Below are 20,368 nucleotides of genomic sequence, written 5' to 3' on the forward strand. Positions count from 1 at the left end.
TGACTCAAAAAATTTTCTCTAGCAAAAACAAGTGCAAGAAAAGGACTCTTGATACTTTCTTGATTATAAACTTAGCAAGGTTTTGTCTTCAAAAATGTTGTAAATCCTTTCATCTAGGATTCAAGGAAAAGTTAGAGTAGGAGAGGGGAATCAGAAATCTTGATATGATATCCCCTCTCCTATTAATGGACGGGCTGCTAGAAGAGTCTTCAATTAGATTGGATATCATAATGGGAGTGTCTAATTATTAACAAATGAATAGTTGTACAAGGGTAAGTAATGAACAACAGTTACCTTTAGGAAGTTTTTCATGCTTTGAAAGCAAGGTTCAGACAACACATCATTGCAACATATGATTAATGCAACATATATGTATGCAATAATCCCCCATTCCCCAAAAGACGAAGGGAAAAAGAGGGAGGCAAAGAGGAATCTAACCCAAAAGGAAGCATCACATGCATGTGTTCATCAACAATAGGTGACAGAGGCTAAAAGCACCCAGACAAGTAGACAACAGAGCTTGCATAGCATTTTACAAGTACAGGCCACAACCAAACAGAATAAGTCTATTGCAAATCATTGAAAAGGCTGCAGATCCTAACAAAAATGTTCACCTAATGGCTCCAGTTGCTACTTTGTGAAAATAAGCATGTGAATGCAACCAATCTTTAAATTTTAGCTTTCCAACATATGCACGTGGTGCCATTTTCCGCAAACAATAAGAATGGAAATCAAATTGATCTTCAGTAATATCAGCATAGTGCTTCTCCACAGCTATAAATTTCTCTAGGGCCCGTCCAAAATCACCATGTCGAAAGTAACTTTCATCAGAAGCAAGTTCATACCTTCAAAAGATGGATAACACTCAGTAGGTGTACCCAAATTATAATTAGAGACAACAACATGTGGAAGGTAATAAACAAAAACAGACCACATGCACTGCATGTCTTGAAGGTTGTTGTGCTGGCCCCCATCTTTCGTGAACAAAACAGCAGTTTTTCCTGCCAAAGCCACCTTCAAAAGTAGAAAAGTTTGTGAACAGTACAATAATACCGAAAGAAATTTAGTGACAAATATTAACTATGACAAAAGATGAAGTGGGGAAGCCTTAGAACCTGATCAGACTGCAACATTCGCTTCACAGATTAACTGTTTACATAGCGATCTGCAAGATCCATACACCTAGCTTCATCTGTCAATGAAGCCACAGCTACCAAATCACCAACATGTTTTAGTATCCGACTCTGTCACCAAAGAGAAGTAAATAATATACACATAGACCCAGCTTCAAGAAAATTCCAAGAACTTCAACAAAAAGATCAAGAAACAATAGCCAGTCAAACTAAAAAACACCAGTCAAACTAATACAAAAAAAAAAAAAAAATCTCACCTGGATATAAAGGCTAGAAGAGGCTTAATGCAATCAATTGCCGCTTTACGAAATTTGTTTCCTTGCAGTAAATCAAGTGGTATCCTCTAAAAATTGAGAAAACAAAGTTTTAATATAAGTCCTAGAACATTCATCACACATCATAAAGGAAGTAGCATTTATTGGCAATAATGATGCACATTGTAACAGCAATAATTACAATTCTCATGAATGAATACATAACAAATGTGGGTTACAGGAAGAAAACAATTTAAATACATCCTCACTGCATGAGTCAAATTCCAAAAGCTCTAGAGTTTGACACTTTATTTCAATCATGCCATAACCTGGCCCATCGTCAAAAGGTTTTTATATAGGAAAGTCAGTTTAACTAAAAGAATGAGATAAAGATAGCCACTAATAAAAGAATTAGCCACCATGTCAACTCTCTAGGGGTGAAGCATATGAAAGCATAATTTTAACCACCTAGAGTTCTTACTATTGTCACATCAAGACATCAATGAAGTATTTCAGCATAATACCACAACTATCTATTTCTAGATTATTTAAGAATATCACAAGCCATCGAATGGACTGTGTCTATTGTAGAACCACATCACTAGATTTTTGTCACATAATTTCTTATCAAGCCATCAAGAAAAACAAGATCCCTACAAGAGTATTTGTAAAAATAGCCGCCCCTCCTCTCTCTAGAAAAGGGGAGAAAGCTTGATAGCTCTACAAAAAAGTAAGGTTTTCGTTGGATTTGCATCATGTGATTCTATAAATAAGAGAGAGAAGAAATCCAGAGTAAATATAATGAACAGAACATCCCAAGGTACCATTTGGAGCTTATTAAAAAAAAATACCAAACAGAAAATCAAATTAATATGACTAACAGCTAAGACATAATAAAACAGCTTACACTAGCAATATCATTATCTACAGTCTATAACGAGAACACATTTTATCATCAGAAAAAAATAGAAAAAAATCAAATCGGGCATTATTTGAAGTAAAAAAATTTAAATAAAATTAAGATGGTAGAAATCAAACCTTCATAAGGTCTCCAAATGCCTCACACATTCCAATTTGTCCTCCACCAACTAATTCTCTACTTAACAGCCTCAAGTTTCTTGGTCTGCTCCAAGGTATATAACATTTCTGCAACTGCCACTATATGCATCAAAGATTCTGCAGAACCAAAAAGTGAAATTTGCATGATTATACAACCTACCTCAAGGAACCTAAAATGCATCATGTTATGTAAAGGTCGTAATACCTTCATGTTTACCAAGGAAAACTTTGTTCGCCTCACTAAGAGTTTTCTCCTGCAATTGACTGCAGAAAGAGAAAATAAAGGGATTTAATGCATCAGGGATCAAAATAATAATAGTAACAGTAACACAACAAAATTCTAGTAGGGGGAATAGCTATCATAAAACCATTTCAAAGAGAACCTGATGGATGGACGCTCAGCTTCTAAGACACTCCAAACAAGTTTTTCAGCATCAGTTAATGGAGCAGGCATTGAGCCCAATTTATGGAAAAATTTAATCTGCATTAGATTAAATTCAAATAAGCATTGTAAAGATTACATGATCTTTGTATCTAAGAACAGAAAAGAATGCAGTTGTGCATGGCAGTGCACAAATATGGTAGGGCAGATGTTACATACCAAGCAGCGATGTGAATCTGGATTCTCAGCATCCAGCCTTAGCAGTTGCTTTACAGCCTTCGCAGTTGCTTTACAGCCTTCAGGAAAACAAAATAAAACCAAGACAAACGTACTAATATGAGCTCATGAAATAGTAAAAGTACTACTGCACAAAACCATTGTTCTACAACTCAAAGATATGTCGTGCAAACTATCTAATTCACACATAAATTCATTGAGTGAGTAGAGCAATAAGAAAAGGATGTTTGGTTAAACGGTACAGTTTCGTTATTTCAAGAACATATCCACAGGCAGAAAGTGAAAAAAGAGAGGAGAAAACAAGAGAAGGGGCTTCCTCACAAATCACTAGCTGACAATTAAATATCAGTTCTAGTTGACCAAACACAAAAAGAACAAGAAACACATCTCATGTTCAATTCTTGGAAAATATAATACCTGAAAGGCAAGCAAAATCTTCTGCTTTCTCATATTTACTTCAACAGAAAGTAAGTGCGTCTCCAAAGAATCAGGTGAGTTCTTCTGAAGCAACTTCAAGTACTTCGTTGCTTCTGACAAGGGATACTCTGTCTGAAAAAAAAAATACAGATTAAACAGTCTTAGCTTAATAGGCATTAGCGTAACACATTTTTACAGCACGAGGACTTTAATCAGGAATCTAAAGCACAGGGAAAAGATAATAATAGGTAACCTTCAATAATTTTTCTCCAAAAGGATAAGGATCTACAGGTTTAACATGTCGTTTCCCAGACTTAGAGATGCCACTAGAACTTGATTCTTCATTTTTCTCCTCTGCCTCTTAAAATAATACACGGCATCAGAATGAAATCATCAAAGAGAGTGTTAGCCAAGAATCACCAAAACAAGCTGATATACTTTCTTAGCTCGTTCCACCTTCCTCTGCTTCTTCATTTTCTTTTTCTGAGAAGGAGTCTTTGATGTGTCATCCTCTTCTTCAGCCAGTGAGTTCAAAGGAGAATCAAACAACTTTAGATAGCATTTGCACTTCAAAATCCAATAATTATCACAATGCAGAAAGAAAAGGTTCAAAATTGAAGTAATCACCAGTTTCAAGCCAAGAGTTTCAGAGAAAGAAACACCAACATAGAAATGGGACAATGGATCAATCACAAAAACTATTACTTAATTGTTGCATGGCCTGTCACTATATCATCCCATTCCATTTCACCATCAAATCAATAAGATCAATATAAAAAGCTATATAATCAACAAATAAATTCTGGTACGGTAACATGCAATTCTCCATCCTTAACCCAACAGAAATCCCAGGCCGCCTTCCTATCATTTAAAAAGCCACAATCTCAAATTTCAATATGCCTGCAAGGAACATTTAATCCTTTCAGTAATAACATCACGAGAATATGAACTTACAAAAGATATAACGAAAGCAAATTGAGACTACCAAGCAAAATTTTTATCCTGTTTGGCATATACCACAAGGTCTCGACATAATATAATAAGAATCCCCTAAGTACAACGTAAAACACCATCCTAAGTATGAAACAAGTATATAACCTTATAAAAATCAGAAACTATAATCTAGAATACTTGTTAAATTAAATTTGACTTGAGCATCATTTGAACACAAATTTTTTAAGCAGATCCAAATATTTGCATCTTCTTTTAATAGTTAATAATTTGTGAGAGAGCATTTGAACTTCAGACCTCCTACCAGGGCAAGAGGAGTTATTGCAACTAAGGTATGTGTAAAGCCACAAAAAAAAAAAAAAAAACTGCTTTATAATATAACATAATTGGCTTATTAATAGCATTTGTTTCTGTATGGTAAGGATAGACATGTATCCACAGTTGAAAATTCGTTAATGGTACATTTTCCTATATATTATGTATTTGGTCCATCAGGTATATAAAACAAAGAGACGGGGCACAAGGATTGTCTTACATAGCATTCTGATACATAATACTAATTTAATCACATACATATCAATTAGATCAACAAATGAATCAACAACAAATGAATCAACAACAGCCTCTTATTTGAACTCTAAAACTCTCTTTTGTATTCCTATACAAATGAAATTGAAAAACAGATTGATTAACATTATTTGAAAAAATCATAAAGTTCATAACGAACTTAAAATCATTGTGCATATCAAAATGACTAGTATTGTAGACACCGATTTTGTCCGGGTCTACTGTTTTAATAATAATAATAATATTTTTAATAAAAAAATTATTAATAAACAAAACAAACAAAAAAAAAACAAACAAAAGAAACAAAATAAGACAGAAATCAGGGAGTTGGTACGGCGCCACTGTCGCCAGCCTCCGACCAACTACCCGACCAGCCACCCTACAGCCACCAACCAACTACCCTACAGCCACCTAGATCCCCCTAATTTAAGCCTTTAAAAATCTCCAGCCACTTCCCCTTCAAGAAGGAGGAAGCTGGCTGGAATCCCCATTCAACCTTGCTCTAAAAATTCCCTTTTCTGAAACCTCTCCCTCGAATCCCTCCTTTTCCGAAATCTCTCTCGAACGCATAGGAATCCGTTCACTTCATCCCTACCAAAAATCACCAAACGAGCTACCCCTCCCTCAAAACACTCCCAAACACCCAAAATACCCAAACAGAAACTACACCAACCGAAAAAAAAAAAAGAAAAACAGAAACGAAAAAATAACACAGTCCTCGCCGATTCGACAAGGAACCCAGCGCCAAGGAGGTACCTGTAACAAGAAAAGCAAGGTTATTAGTTTGAGTATTTTATAAAAAAAAAATAATAATAAAAAAAAAGAAGAAAAACAGAAAACTTAGAACCCCGATCTACGTCGATCGGGGTCGTTTTCAGCGAAGAGGAGGCCAGATCTGAAAAGATCGCGTCGAAAGGAACCTCCTGGTCACTTTTGAAATTTCCTACCACCGCCGGCGGCGACCGGCGCGGTGGTCCGGCGGCCGACGGAGCTCTTCCTCAGAGCTTTCTCTCTCCCCGTTTTTTTTCTGAAACAAACAGAATGAGCTGAAAAAAAAAATAGGGGTCCTTTATAGGGGAACAAATAGCCAAAACGACGACGTCTGGACCAGGAGGATCCGCACGCCACATGACCCGACCCGGGATCCGCGCAACGACCCGCTAACCCGTTTCCTCTAACAGCTCTGAGCCGGTTCAATCAAACAGGACCGAACCGCTCCTCAGCTGGTTCTACTGAACCGCGAGCCGACCGATCTCTTTTCGATCCATCCGAACCGTTGGTTCAGGTAAAAAAATTTTTGAATTTTTGAATTTTTTTTATATTATTATTTTTGTTATTTTAAATATATGATAAATTTATAAATTTGTTAAAATAAATGTTTAATTGTTTTAATAATAATAAAATTAAAAACAAATAATAATTAAAAATATATTAAAATGCTTTAAAAAATAAATAATTTTTATTATTTTCCCTGCCTAGATGTTGGAGGGAATAAAAATATTTTTCTAAAGAAATAATTTGGCCTAAATGTTGGGGAATTATTATTAATAAATTTTCATAAAAAAATAAATATAAGAAATTTTTAATTAGTTTTCAAAAATTATAAAAAATTGAACTTGCTCCGAAAGTCTGCCTAGATGATAGGGATTTTTAGAGATGTTCGTGTTTTACTTAAACCTTAAATACTAATTTTTAATTTTCAAAATCCCTTAAATCCAAACTCCCAAAAATCCAAAATCCCTGAAATCCAAAGTCCTAAAAATCCTAAGGACGCGTGTGAAATTTTTATTTAAAGCAATTTGTTCCCGAATGTCGCCTAGATGATGGGGTATTTAGGAAATTTTACTTCGTTAAGTCTTTTCACACGAGTTCGTAATTCACATTAATAATAGGATTAATAAATAAATGTATAATAAAATTGGGATCTTAAATATAAATAGTAGCACCTAAGCTCTGCCTAGATGTTGGAGAGTCGGGGTGGTCTCATTATACTTAAGAATCAAACTCTTAAATTGCATTTCATTATAAATGACATTCATTAGCATACATACGTTAGCATGTTATCATCGATAATTGATTGCATTATTCTCTCTTTAATTTGCTGTTCGATGATAAAATATTTTATAGTAAAAAAAAGGAAATAATACTTTTAAAAAAATATATTTTTGTGATATTATACAATAAAATAAAAATAACATTCCAAAAGAAATAATTCTTGATACTCTGTCTCGATGTTGGAGAGTTACTAACAATTTTCTATAAATAGTGTTATTTCATTTTAAGGATTATTATGTTAAATCTTAAGCGAAAAGAGTTATTTCAAATTCTACCTAGATATTGGAGAATTTTAAGATAATTGTTTAACTTAAAGATTTTCTCAATATTCCTAAATAAAAATTTTAGCAAAAATATTTTTAAATGAAGGGAATTAATGTTAAATTTTAAATTAAAACTATTTTTATTCAACGTCGAAAATAACGCATAATTAAATGGTACCAATTTATGAACATTATGGGGGTGCTAATATTTCCCCACGCGTAACCGACTCCTGGACCCAACTTGATTTTTCGTAGACCGAAATTTATCTTTTTTATAAACTTTAAACTCGTTTTTATAGTTTTATTAAAAAGATAAACTTTTTGGTGACCAATCACACCCTAACAAAGATTGGTGACGACTCCCTTTTTATTTTTCTCGATTTTAAAACTCCGTTTTTACGTCTGACGGTCCCAAAACCGTTACGACAAGTATTATTATTACTCATTATTAAAATTCACATTCAAAAAGAAGCGAGAAAATTTTGTTTTATGATAAAAAAATTCATTCATGGATCTCAGTTAATTTTCAATGGGAGAAAAAAGAAAACAAGAGTCCATTGAATTTCAACTAATTAGTTTCACAAATAAGATACAAAGATTTACCTCAAATTAGGAATTGCACAAAAAAGATTACTTACCTCAAAAAGGTCTACCTAAAATTATAGGAAAACATTAATGGCTACTATCTTATTTATCAAAGAAAAATAAAATACACTACAAAGAATTAATTAGTGAGTTGGATATTCAGGAATAAAAAAAATCGCTAATTTGAAAATTTTGAATTAGTCAATTTATTAGATATTTCATTTTGATATACTTTTAATTTTCAATAATCCATGTAAAAGTGAATTAAAGAAAAACTTATGAATCTATCAGTTACAAAAAAAGGCCTTAGTATAGTCAATATGATAGCCATTTAGTCGAACGGAGTTTTGTATAGAATATCAATAATAATAATAATAATAATAATAATAATAATAATAATTCCATTGCTACCATTATTATGATATTACATATTCCAATCCAATTGAATACTAGAAAAATAAAATGAATTCCTAATTTTATATATTCATTTAGATAAAGAGAAAATAATCATAAAATATATATAGGGAGAGAGTTCATTTTTCTAAAACTTAACTTTTCCATAGATTCCATTGTTCGAAAAATGATTTGCAGAGAGACATTTCACCAACTTTTTAGTTTTTTATTTTTTAGTAGAATATTTAGAATATGATTGAAGTGTGCACGAAAAGAGGCTTGTATTTATTAAACATGCGCAGATATAGCATTTCTATTTATATTCTTTCCTTTTTTTTATTCCATTATAGAACTCTAGTGGAGAAAACACACAACGTGCTCTATGAAAAATTCTATTTTTCTTTAATTTTAATCTATTCAATGAAAAATTGAAACATGATAATTTTTTGCTAATTCCCTATGGACATCATATCTAGATAGATGAAATACATTATTAGATAACTATAGCTGTGTAATAACTTTTGTTATGGGGTTTACATAGAATCATAATTGTTGTTATATTATTATAATATAATATAAATCAAATTAAGAAATTTTTTTTTATTGAAAAAAAGAACAATACTAATTTTTTACTTGAGATACTATAACTAATTGAAGGTATGGTTCCAATCTATAACTAAAAAGGGGATACTCTCAATTTTTTTGTTTCTAACCTTTGGTGACATGGCCAACCCGTAAGGCGAGGGACTGCAAATCCCTTATTCCCCGGTTCAAATCAGGTTGTTGCTTGATCAACAAAAAACTTGGAACCCTATATTCTGTTTTGCTCATATAACTCGAAAAATTTTCTCTAGCAAAAACAAATGTAAGAAAAGGAATCTTGATACTTTCTTGATTATAAACTTAGCGAGGTTTTGTCTTGAAAAATGTTGTAAATCCGTACATCCAAGATTCAAGGAAAAACTAGAGTAGTGGAAGGGAATCAGATAGCCCCTCCCCTATTAATGGAGGGGCTGCTAGAAGAGTCTTGAATTAGACTGGCTATCATAATGGGAGCGTCTAATTAACAAATGAATGGTTGTACAAGGGCAAGTAATGAACAACAGTTACCTTTAGGAAGTTTTTCATGCTTTGAAAGCAAGGTTCAAACAACACATCATTGCAACATACGATTAATGCAATATATATGTATGCAATAATCCCCCATTCCCCAAAAGACAAAAGGAAAAAGAGGGAGGCAAAGAAAATCTAATCCAAAGTGAAGCATCACATGCATGTGTTGATCAACAATAGGTGACAGAAGCTAAAAGCACCCAGACAAGTAGACAACAGAGATTACATAGCATTTTTCACGTACAGGCCACAACCAAACGGAATAAGTCTGTTGCAAATCATTGAAAAGCTTGCAGATCCTAACAAAAATGTTCACCTGATGGCACCAGCTGCTGCTTTGTGAAAATAAGCATGTGAATGCAACCGATCTTGAAATTTTAGCATTTCAACATATGCACAGAGTGTCATTTTCGGCAAACAATAAGAATGGAAATCAAATTGATCTTCAGCAATATCAGCATAGTGCTTCTCCACAGCTAAAAATTTCTTCAGGGCCCGTCCAAGATCACCTTGTCGAAAGTAACTTTCACCAGAAGCAAGTTCATACCTTCAAAAGATGGATAACACTCGGTAGGTGCACCCAAATTATAATTAGAGACAACAACATGTCGAAGGTAATAAACAAAAACAGACCACATGCACTGCATGTCATGAAGGTTTTTGTACTGGTCCCCATCTTTTGTGAACAAAATAGCAGTTTTTTCTGCCAAAGCCACCTTCAAGAGTGGAAAAAGTTTGTGAACAGTACAGTAATACTGAAAGAAATTTACAGTGACAAATATTAACTATGATAAAAGATGAAGGGGGGAGCTTTAGAACCTGATCAGCCTGCAACATTCCCTTCACAGATTCACTGTTTATATAACGGTCTGCGAGATCCATACACCTAGCTTCATCTGCCAATGAAGCTGCAGCTACCAAATCACCAGCATGTTTCAGTATCCGACTCTGTCACCAAAGAGAAGTAAATAACATACACATAGAACCAGCTTCAAGAAAATTCCAAGTACTTCTCCAAAAGATAGTAAAAAGGTTCATCAAGAAACAATAGCCATGTACCAAAAACCCTAAAACCTAAGAAAGGAGGTCATATGCCTGCCCAATGCCCATCAAGACTTAAGGTCCACAAAGAAAAACTACTATGCATTTTAAATGAATGTATATCAACTTTGCACAATTTAGTGCAAAACAATATATTCAATCAAGGTCAGTATCATAGAAAGTGATAAGCCTCTTACAAGTGAACGATAACTACAAGGAAATATCTAGAAAGATTTTCAGGTATTGCTATGCCTTGTGAGATGTGAGACAAACCAGGCAAAAAGATTTCAAAATATAAGATCAAAAAATAAAATAAAAGAATCCAGCTAACAAAAATCTAAAACCAGCAGATGAAGCCAATGCAAAAATTTGAAGATTGAAGACGAGAACAAACCTTGACAGAGTATAAATCAATTACAGTTGGTGTGTGCTCTATGGCCTCATTAATTTTTGAAAGAGCAACATCATATTGGCCTTTTCTATCATAATGCTGCATCAATAAATTCAAAGTTACTCAAATGCAAAGAAAGCACCAAACATTTATAGCAAGAAAAGAAGAAAAGGCCATGGCCCACGGGGTGAGGAAACCTGATGATTACCCGCCTGAGCCAAAAAGAATAAAATCCATAAAAGTGTTGAAGGGGGCTCTTTCACTGTCCTGCACTCAATATGAAACACAAGCAAGAAATGACTCAGCATAATACCAAATGCGTGCTTGTGTATTAGCATACAAACAAAAACATATAGAAACTTCACATGCAACCATATGGGACAACCATTATGTACTTGTTTAATAGATAACAACACATAAATGACGGAGGACTTCACCAAACAATAAGCAGTAAAAGAAAAAAATGCACTCAGACCGCACCCAATATCTAAACATTTAGACACTGTTAAGACTTACTAGAATATCACATAAGGGCTGGAAGTCTATATTACCTCAAAGAGTAGTAAATCTAAACATTTATTTGCTTTTAAGACTTAATAAAATATTACACAAGGTTTTAAAGCATATACTAGCTATCAGGGTATCTGCCAGTGGTCCTAATTGAATGCTCCAACTCAAGAACAAGTTGTTCCAATATGTCTGCCTGTGCAAGCGTCAACAAAGCAGGCAATCAATCCTAATGAAATCAAGCTCCAACCAGTTGCTAAGCAGTTTAGAATAATTAATATTTAGAAACTTAATTCTATTTTTAGAATATGTAAGTAAGAAAACTTACCTTTCCAGAGTGATCATCCAAGGGAGAAAGCTCTGAGAATAAAGATGGAACCCCCTGAGACCACCAAGAAAATATATCATTATTTCACCCGACAAACTAAAAACACCAGTCAAACTAACACAGAAAAAAAAAAAATCTCATTGGATGTATATACCTTTGTTAGAAGAGGCTTAATGTAATTAAATGCTGCTTCACAAAATTTGTCTCCTTGCAGAAAATCAAGAGGTATCCTCTAAAAATTGAGAAAACAAAGTTCTAATATAAGTCCCTGTCAAATCTCTAAGGGTGAAGCATATGAAAGCATAATTTTAACCACCTAGAGTTCTTACAATTGTCACATCAAGACATCAATTAAGTATTTCAGCATAATACCACAACTATCTATTTCTAGATTATTTAAGAATATCACAAGCTATTGAATGGATTGTGTCTGTTGTAGAAGCACATCACTAGATTTTTGTCACATAATATCTTATCAAGCCATCAAGAAAAATAAGATCCCTACAAGAGTATTTGTAAAAATAGCCACCCTTCCTCTCTCTAGGAAAGGGGAGAAAGCTTGACAGCTCTGCAGAAAAGTAAGGTTTTCGTTGGATTTGCATCATGTGATTCCATAAATAAGAGAGAGACAGAGAAGAAATCCAGAGTAAATATAATGACAGAACATCCCAAGGTACCATTTGGAGCTCATAAAAAAAAAAAAAAGAGATACAAAACAGAAAATGAAATTAATATGACTAACAGTTAAGACATAATAAAACAGTTTAGACTAGCACATTCCACAACTAGGGAGTTTTTGCAATAAACAGAATGTATCGATAACATCCATCATAAATTCCTAATGAAAACAGAAGCACAACATAAATCCATCACCTTAACTGCACAAGACCAAGTGTACTATTGTGAAAGTGATTTGTATAATGCATCCAATCGATCAAATTCATCAGAGGAATACTTGGCATTTTCAGAATACAGGCCAAAGCATTTCTGCAAGCCTTCATAATATCTGAAAAATATACATATACAAATACAAAAATTGTAAGTTGGTTGGCTCCTGGTTTATCAGACCTAATAGCAATAAATTGCGCTGATATATAGGCATATACTGAGTGAAGAGACATAAGTTAACAGTTCTGTAAAAGAATTTTCCTCATTTCCCAATCTGAGAAAGCACCCAAGAGACTGTTGACACATATAGTATTATAGAATTACAGTTCTGCTCATAGTTGCTTTGCTACCTTTTAATTATATTTATATATGAGGTGGTGCATAATGCTCCTTTTTACTAAAAGAGCTAAGCAAAGGGCTTGACAGGACAGAGAGATATAAAACAATCCCAAGAATGAAAAAAATAAAAATAACCTCATTTTATGTAAAGATACCATGGTGTAAATGTAACATGCACAAGTATAAGCAAAAGCTTAAAGAAACAAAATTTAAAACTAAAAAACGATTGAATTTGTGACATAAGGGATACACACTGATTAGTTTCAAGCTTAAAGCACCAACAAAAATAGAGCATAAAAAATAATGACTATTTCTACCATTCTTTTAACCCTTCATAAAGTTCTAACATAGGTAAAGGAATTTGGGTGTTACTACAAGAAGAATTGAAAAACCTATTAGCCCAACAAAAATATATTTAAACACACAAACTATTCAGAATATTAATTATTCTTCATATCCTACAATAATAATACACCACGGCATTGAGAAAAAGAAGTCAATTATAACTTCAAGAAGTGCTATATAAAAGGAAAGAGTTGACTAATATTCTTTGCTATGAAAGATTTATTAATGAGCTTAACTAGGTGTTTCAAAAGAGTACCAAATGCATAAGACTCACCTGTAACTGTCAGGGTTCATGGTAAGTAAAGCCTTGTAAATATTGGCACCTTCTTCTAGGCATCCAAGTTTCACCAGGAGAGAAACCTCTTGTTCTTTATAAGTCAATTTATCAACCTAGAATAATAGAATTGGTTAGAATTTTAATGTCCAAAAATTCAAAACTTACAAAATTTTTAATGTTAAAAGTATTCAGGTATTATACATTTGACACGTACTATTTTTGGCTCTTTCTTATACAATTCCTCAAGTGCTCTCTCAAGAAACCCAGATTCCTCTACCAAAGAGATCTGGAGAAAAATACCATACCCTCATAAACATCAGAAAAGCAGCAGGGGGCACCACTAGTCTAGATGTACAGCATCCATTATGCATAATGAATGTAGTTTTGCATATTTCTATGCCAATATATTATTAAAGAAATAAATGCTACTGCAAGGGCTAAGGCTTATAGGTACTTGTCCAATTGGTTAAGCTGTTTTCGAATCATGTTAATGGTGTTAAACCAAAAAAGAGTAGTCAAAAAGAAAGATAGACTAACTTATTAAGATGTCAGAAACAAAAATTCCGAAATGGTTCCACAGAACATATAATTGGAGATTAGCAATTATTAAGATTCAGAGCTGCTAAGTACAAACACCACAGATATGATTACTGGTAGAAGGCCCAACAATTAGTGAACAAGCCATATTTCTCTCTAACATGAATACATCAAGAATTAAATATCTTATAGATGCCAAATACCACTATAGGCCACTAGTTAGTCCTCCATCTCAGATTAAAGTAAACTTGGAGATGATTTAATTTAACTTATCAGCCATACACACAGAATCATGAAAAGCCATACTTCACAAGTAGAAAAAATGGGTGTAACATGTACATGAAAGTAGATGAGATTTTGGCAATAAAATAAGCAGAAGGAAAAAAGAAGTTAAGAAGAAATGGGTAGGTTTTCTAATTGCATGTGAAAAAAATTAGAATTAATTCAAAAAAGGGACCCCATTTATAAAGAAGGTAAAGGCATTAAAAATCTTTAATTTTTGTATATTTAATTACTTTATTTGGTTTATGGATAATTTCACTAACACTGTTGGCATCTGGTTAACAAGTGACACCAAATCAGTCACTCCCATTCTATGTTAGTATAAATTCTAAAATTTTGAATGTCTGTATAATGAAGTCAACTCATGTGAAATTACAGCCACATCCCACATACATATGCATGCAAAAAAAAAAGAGTTGAAGTACATGACCAATACCTTATATAAAAGCATTTCACCATTCTCACAACATTCATTATCTGGTGGATAATCATCTTCTAATGTCCCTTCAAATGCTTCCAAAATTTCAACTGCTTTTGCACCACTAATATCAACCAAAAAAAGGAATACAGCATAAATACCTAAAGGATGAATGAGATTAATAAGACTTCATTCACTTAGAACTACTCGGCTAAGACAGGGACAGAAAAGGAAAAACCCTCGTAACTGTTGTGCCAACAACTTCAATTCATTCATATATAAAGCCAAATGAAAATATGGCATCATCATTGTCTCCATATAAAACTATAGCAAAAACAACATAACTCTGCGGTTAACTAGGCATTGTTTGTAAAAGGCTAATTTGCAACCAAATTTCATAAATGCAAGTGCAACCAGCTTAGAATAGTAGGGTACCTATCTATCTACCCACCTATCTATACATATTAGCAACATCTTTAACACATTCTACACCCACCATATATTGTCATAAAAGAAGTTTGATATCTTATTGGATGTTTAGTTGAAGTCATACAAACAATATGAACCACGTGTTAAAAATCAACAGTAATTTCATCCATGTTAGCACCCATTTGATCATATAATTAGAAACATTAAGTCCTGATTAAGCATTTAATTTAAAGAAAGGCTTTCATTATATCAACAAATATTTCAACTTTCAATACCAAAAGGCCCTTCAATTTGGACCTTCAAGTATACATAACAATAACAACACTCTAAAACATGTTTCACAAAATAAAAGTCAACAGAAATTGGTGAAAGTTAGCATAAGAATTGGAACAAATTTTTTTAAGAAAAAAATAAAGGACAAGTACTTTGAGTTTAAATGGTGGGCTACAGCAAAGCCAATCCAGTTCATGCGATGATTTGGTTTCAAATGCAAAAGTTGTTGTCTTGTATCAACAAATCCTGTCAAATCTCGCATTTGTGCCTGCAATGCAAAAGATAAAACATAAATGTAATAATTTCTGATACAACCTGAAACATGACAATGAGAAAATACAAAACCATGATCAAATCCAAAAAATTTCTCTCAAACTTCATATCTTAGTAGAAAAACAAATGCTCATCATCTTCATACTTTTTCCTTTAACTTTTCAAGGCATATAAACCATAAATAAGGGGGGGGCACAAATAAGTTAATGCCAACAAATGACTTAATCATCTGAAATAATGAGTTAAGAATCCATAATATGGCAAGCGCTAAAGCATCGAGGGAGAATAATAGAAATGAAAATCATCAATTTCAGTATCAAAGACGCCGACTTTTCTTACTATTCTGGAGCAGTAAGGCACATGGGCAGATGAAATTAAGAGAAGAACCGAACCAGATCTGATCCAGAAAGTATAAACTCTTTCTAATTGCAAAGGTCATTAATGTTAAAACCTTCAACCATTAAGGAACTAGTAGAATGAGACAGAAAAAGGTTCTGTGGCGGTAGACCAGAAAGTATCAATTCAAGGTGGTTGATTCTTACAGGATAACGAGAATGAAAGGATCAAATCAGACTGATTGCTTCTGATTATATTACTTGTCATTCTATAAACACTTTCAACCATTAAGGAACTAGTAGAATGAGAGATAAAAAGGATCTGTGGCGATAGACCAGAAACTATCAATTCAAGGTGGTTGCTTGTTACAGTATAATGAGAACGAAAGGATCAAATCAGACTGGTTGCTTCTGATTATATTGCTTATGTTTTATTTTTGCGTGTGGCTCAAAACAAAACCTTCAATTAAGATACTAAATCTGAACCATCTCTCATATTAATCTGCTGCCAGAATATCAGATGATTTCTGTTATATCCTTTTCCTTCCCCTAAAGCCATAAATTGTTTCTACCAAAACTATGATCTAAATTTTCAAAGTTATAAAACCAGCTGACTCATCTACGTTCTAAGTGTTTAAGAAGATATTTTTTTCATGGTCTCATACAGCCTCTCCCTTTTAGTTGAGTTATCTCCATAAATTCCATTCCTCTGTTTTAAGCCATATATCTTCGCCTCTTTTGTTACTATCTTAATATAATTATGCCTTTTCTATCCATCTACTAGTAGATTCCGTCAAGCAACTAAACAGCTTCAAATTTCATAAAATTTATTTTCACTTCACTACTAACTATGTAGCTGATCTTGTGTTTTCATCCAGTTATATTAAGTTACCACAATGAACCTGCCCTTACCAACTACCACATAACTTACAGTTGCACAAAAGTTGGCACCAAACTATTTTAGTTGCAATATTGACTTGCCTATAAGTACCCTAATACTTAAGATTCTCAAATTCTACAATGGAATCTGAAAAATCTTTTAGGCAAACCACAAAGCTTACAAGAAATCTTATACAGAGAAACTCCTTTAAATGTTCGAAAAATACCATGATAAGCAAATGTTCTTACTTAACATTAAGCATACAACAGATAAACATCTTAGATTTAACACTAAGTCTAGATGTACAAATCATAGAGAAGGAAGGTAAATAAGGTATACCTGCAAGAGTGACAAGTCCCGTAGTATTTCAATGTTGTCTGGATCTATTCTCAAAGCGTTGCGATAGCATTTGATAGCCTCCCTGTATTCTCTATCTGACCGATAGAGGAGACCATAAACGTGCCAGCAAACATGACTTTTTACATCATTCTACATTAAGACACAAACATGAAAACAATGTTAGGAAAAAGTGACACTGCTTTGACATTATAGCAACCAAAAGAAAATAAATAAGATAACCCTTACACCTAGCCAAAAAAGCTCATAAGCTTCAGTTTTCCGATCCATGCAATTTAAGGTTAACCCCTTCATTGACAATGTTTCTGACAATAATGAATAAAAGCCCATATGACAACATACAAACACAACAAACAAACAGTTACCAGATAGTATAAAATATTACTTGGAAACTGCATATTTAAAAGGATGGATATATTAAACAAAACGCTACTACACTCTACCAATACCGCACACTAATGAATATTCACAAAACCCAACCAAGATGAAGAAGGTATTCAAATATTGCAGATTTCAAACTGCATAGGTTAAAAATGTAGTTATATACCCGAAATTAATGCAATAAATTCAGTTGATAGAGAATATCTCCACACTGATACTGCTAGAATGTTCCACTTATCTCTAGAACCATCATAAATCATGGACTAGTCACCATACAGCTAGTGCTTTCAAAAATGCAATTGACATCAATCATAAGACATGAGAAAGGAACATACAGTCTACAGAAACAATCATGTCAAACTTAGAGGCATTCTTGTAAGGATTATTGAAACCAATAACCTTGATAACAATATAAACTATCTAGTGACAGCCCCTTTTTCCTCTAAAGTGTAAAGTTCTTTTTGTTTCAGAGTTCTTGCATCTTTATACAGGTACATTTACAAGAACCATGCAAACATAAACACTAAACGATAAGTGCCTCTCAGCCAAAAACAAATAAATAAATAAGTGCTTAAAATTAAACTACCTCCATGGTCAGGAAACTTTTTCAGTATTGCATCTGCAGCCTTCAGTCCTTTCTTGTACTGTTTAGTTTCATATGATTTCTGCAATGATAAAATATACAAGAGCTTTAGCAATAGCACATGGACCTCCAAAGCAATAAAAATTCAGTTATGAGAATTAGCTAGAGTATAATAACAGATAAATATTAATTACTTAAAAATCAGGCAAAAAAACTGTGTCAAGAGTCCATTACTATAGAAGTTAAAATAGAGAAAGAATTCACCCGTCAAAACTCTAGTTTTCACTATAAATTAGAAGAAATAAGAGGGAAGGGGGGAAAACTCTCAATAGCGTGTGGAAAACATCCAAATGTTGCTATTCTATATCTAATACGAACAAGTTCTTAAAATATATAAATATTCAAGTTTAACCAGCAAAGCCTACAATTACATTAAAAATTGTCCCAGTCAATTTATCAAATTCTTAAATAGATTGTTTCACAAAGTTTGTTATTGTCTTGAATGCTTATGTGCATCAAAGCCAAAATGCCACAATTGTTTCCCATTAGGAACCAACAAAATTCCTATTTTAAAAAGTTGGCAACATACAAGAGAAATTACTAAAGTAGGAAGAGTCACCAAACCCTTTTATTTTCATTTCTCTAATTTTCTCCATGATGATACAAATGAATTATCACCAAAAGGAAAGCACAACGAGCATCCTTACTTAAAAAAAAAAAAAAAAGGTCAAAGCAAAATTCAATTTTTTAAAGTTGCTTTTCAACAAATCGAATTCATTGACCTAAATTAAGCAAAGCAATAAACTTAATTAAGCTTTAATCGCTAAACAGAACAAAGAAAATGAACTTAATTTATACGAAAAATTGCCCAAACGCAAAAACCTAATTGACAAACAAGCTTATCTAGTCCAAATTTCCATTTATAATTGATATCCACCGACTTTCTCAGCAAGCAAACAGACCAGTATCCAGCTAGGGTTTTGCAAGCAAAGAACAAAAAGAAAAAAGAAGTGCGATTTTAATAAACAAAAAATAAGAAAGCAAAATACAAGTATAAATACCAACTAGAAATACGTAGATACGAACTGAAAAATGAGAGAGAAAAGAGAATCGAAGCCTTACGACAATGAGTTTGAAGAGGTTAGCTTCCTTCGGAGGCAACGAAGCTCCCATTGTTGAAGAAAATTAGAAAATTTTAGAAGAAAAACAAGAATCGTAAGAGAAAAAAAAATGAGAAGATTGAGACTTGATGAAGTGAGAGTTAGGGGCTTGCAAGAGAGAGAATAGAGTGGTGGCGTTATCTGCTGCTTCAACCCTACGGTCAACTAGAAGCTTGAACAAAAGTAAAATAAAAAAGGAATAAATAAATAACTTTTTGATTCATATATATGGGCCGTCGGTTCATTTGTCTGACGGAAAATTTACTAAAAGGGTGATCTCATAAATTTTTATTAATTGATATCATAATCAGATATTTAACATATAAAATTAATAAAAATATAAATTATTTTTATCACTTTAATGTTTAATAGGTGTTAATTTAAAATTTAAATGATTATTATATGTTACATATACATTTAATCAAAATATATGTACATTTAAATATTGAGATGTAATTTTAACTTTTTATTAATTTTACTTATAAATATTTTTATTAATTATTTTATTATAAAATCAAATAATAAATATTTTTTTGAAGTACTTAATTTTATAATTCTCTCCTTGTCTTTTTTCGTAGGCCCAATCATTTTCTAATCATCTATGTTAGTAACAGATATCAATTAAAAAAGTCACTTTGACTTGTCCTTGAATCTGATATACTAAAAGACAACCTCAATCACTAATAAAATATGTTCGATGTTTTGATAAATAAGTTGTTTCAAAGTACAAATTAATCGGAAACAATTAGAGAAAACTTTCACTTCAAATAATAGCTAAACAAAAATAAAGTGAATACCAAAATTTATCTTTTAAATAATCGTATTATCTTTGCATTACATGTCTTTTATAAATTGTGTTACGAATTTTATGAATGACAACAAATAAGATATATGTTAATTTTAGGTATCCCAATTTTTTATTTATTAAAATATTT

The 20,368-nt window shown here is 32.6% G+C and overlaps 1 pseudogene across 1 annotated transcript; it reads right to left on the reverse strand.

Annotated features, from left to right (window-relative positions):
- Nucleotides 1–631: 631 nt before the first annotated feature.
- On the reverse strand, nucleotides 632–19,608 carry LOC149514380 (N-terminal acetyltransferase A complex auxiliary subunit NAA15-like; annotated as a pseudogene). The gene is made up of 28 exons (XR_016328618.1): nucleotides 19,396–19,608; nucleotides 18,277–18,355; nucleotides 17,538–17,614; nucleotides 17,292–17,441; nucleotides 15,617–15,732; nucleotides 14,781–14,886; nucleotides 13,740–13,811; nucleotides 13,523–13,638; nucleotides 12,550–12,682; nucleotides 11,831–11,908; nucleotides 11,677–11,730; nucleotides 11,471–11,544; nucleotides 11,039–11,108; nucleotides 10,845–10,940; nucleotides 10,229–10,357; nucleotides 10,043–10,125; nucleotides 9,726–9,956; nucleotides 3,921–4,044; nucleotides 3,736–3,840; nucleotides 3,483–3,614; nucleotides 3,048–3,104; nucleotides 2,830–2,927; nucleotides 2,652–2,710; nucleotides 2,426–2,563; nucleotides 1,391–1,476; nucleotides 1,116–1,244; nucleotides 932–1,014; nucleotides 632–845 (listed from the first exon to the last, which is right to left on the reverse strand). The product of XR_016328618.1 is annotated as an N-terminal acetyltransferase A complex auxiliary subunit NAA15-like (transcript).
- Nucleotides 19,609–20,368: the final 760 nt, after the last annotated feature.

This window comes from Durio zibethinus, chromosome 16, assembly GCF_047325235.1.
Source record: "Durio zibethinus cultivar Kanyao isolate XHJ-2024 chromosome 16, ASM4732523v1, whole genome shotgun sequence".
In the NCBI taxonomy this organism is placed as follows: Eukaryota; Viridiplantae; Streptophyta; class Magnoliopsida; order Malvales; family Malvaceae; genus Durio; species Durio zibethinus.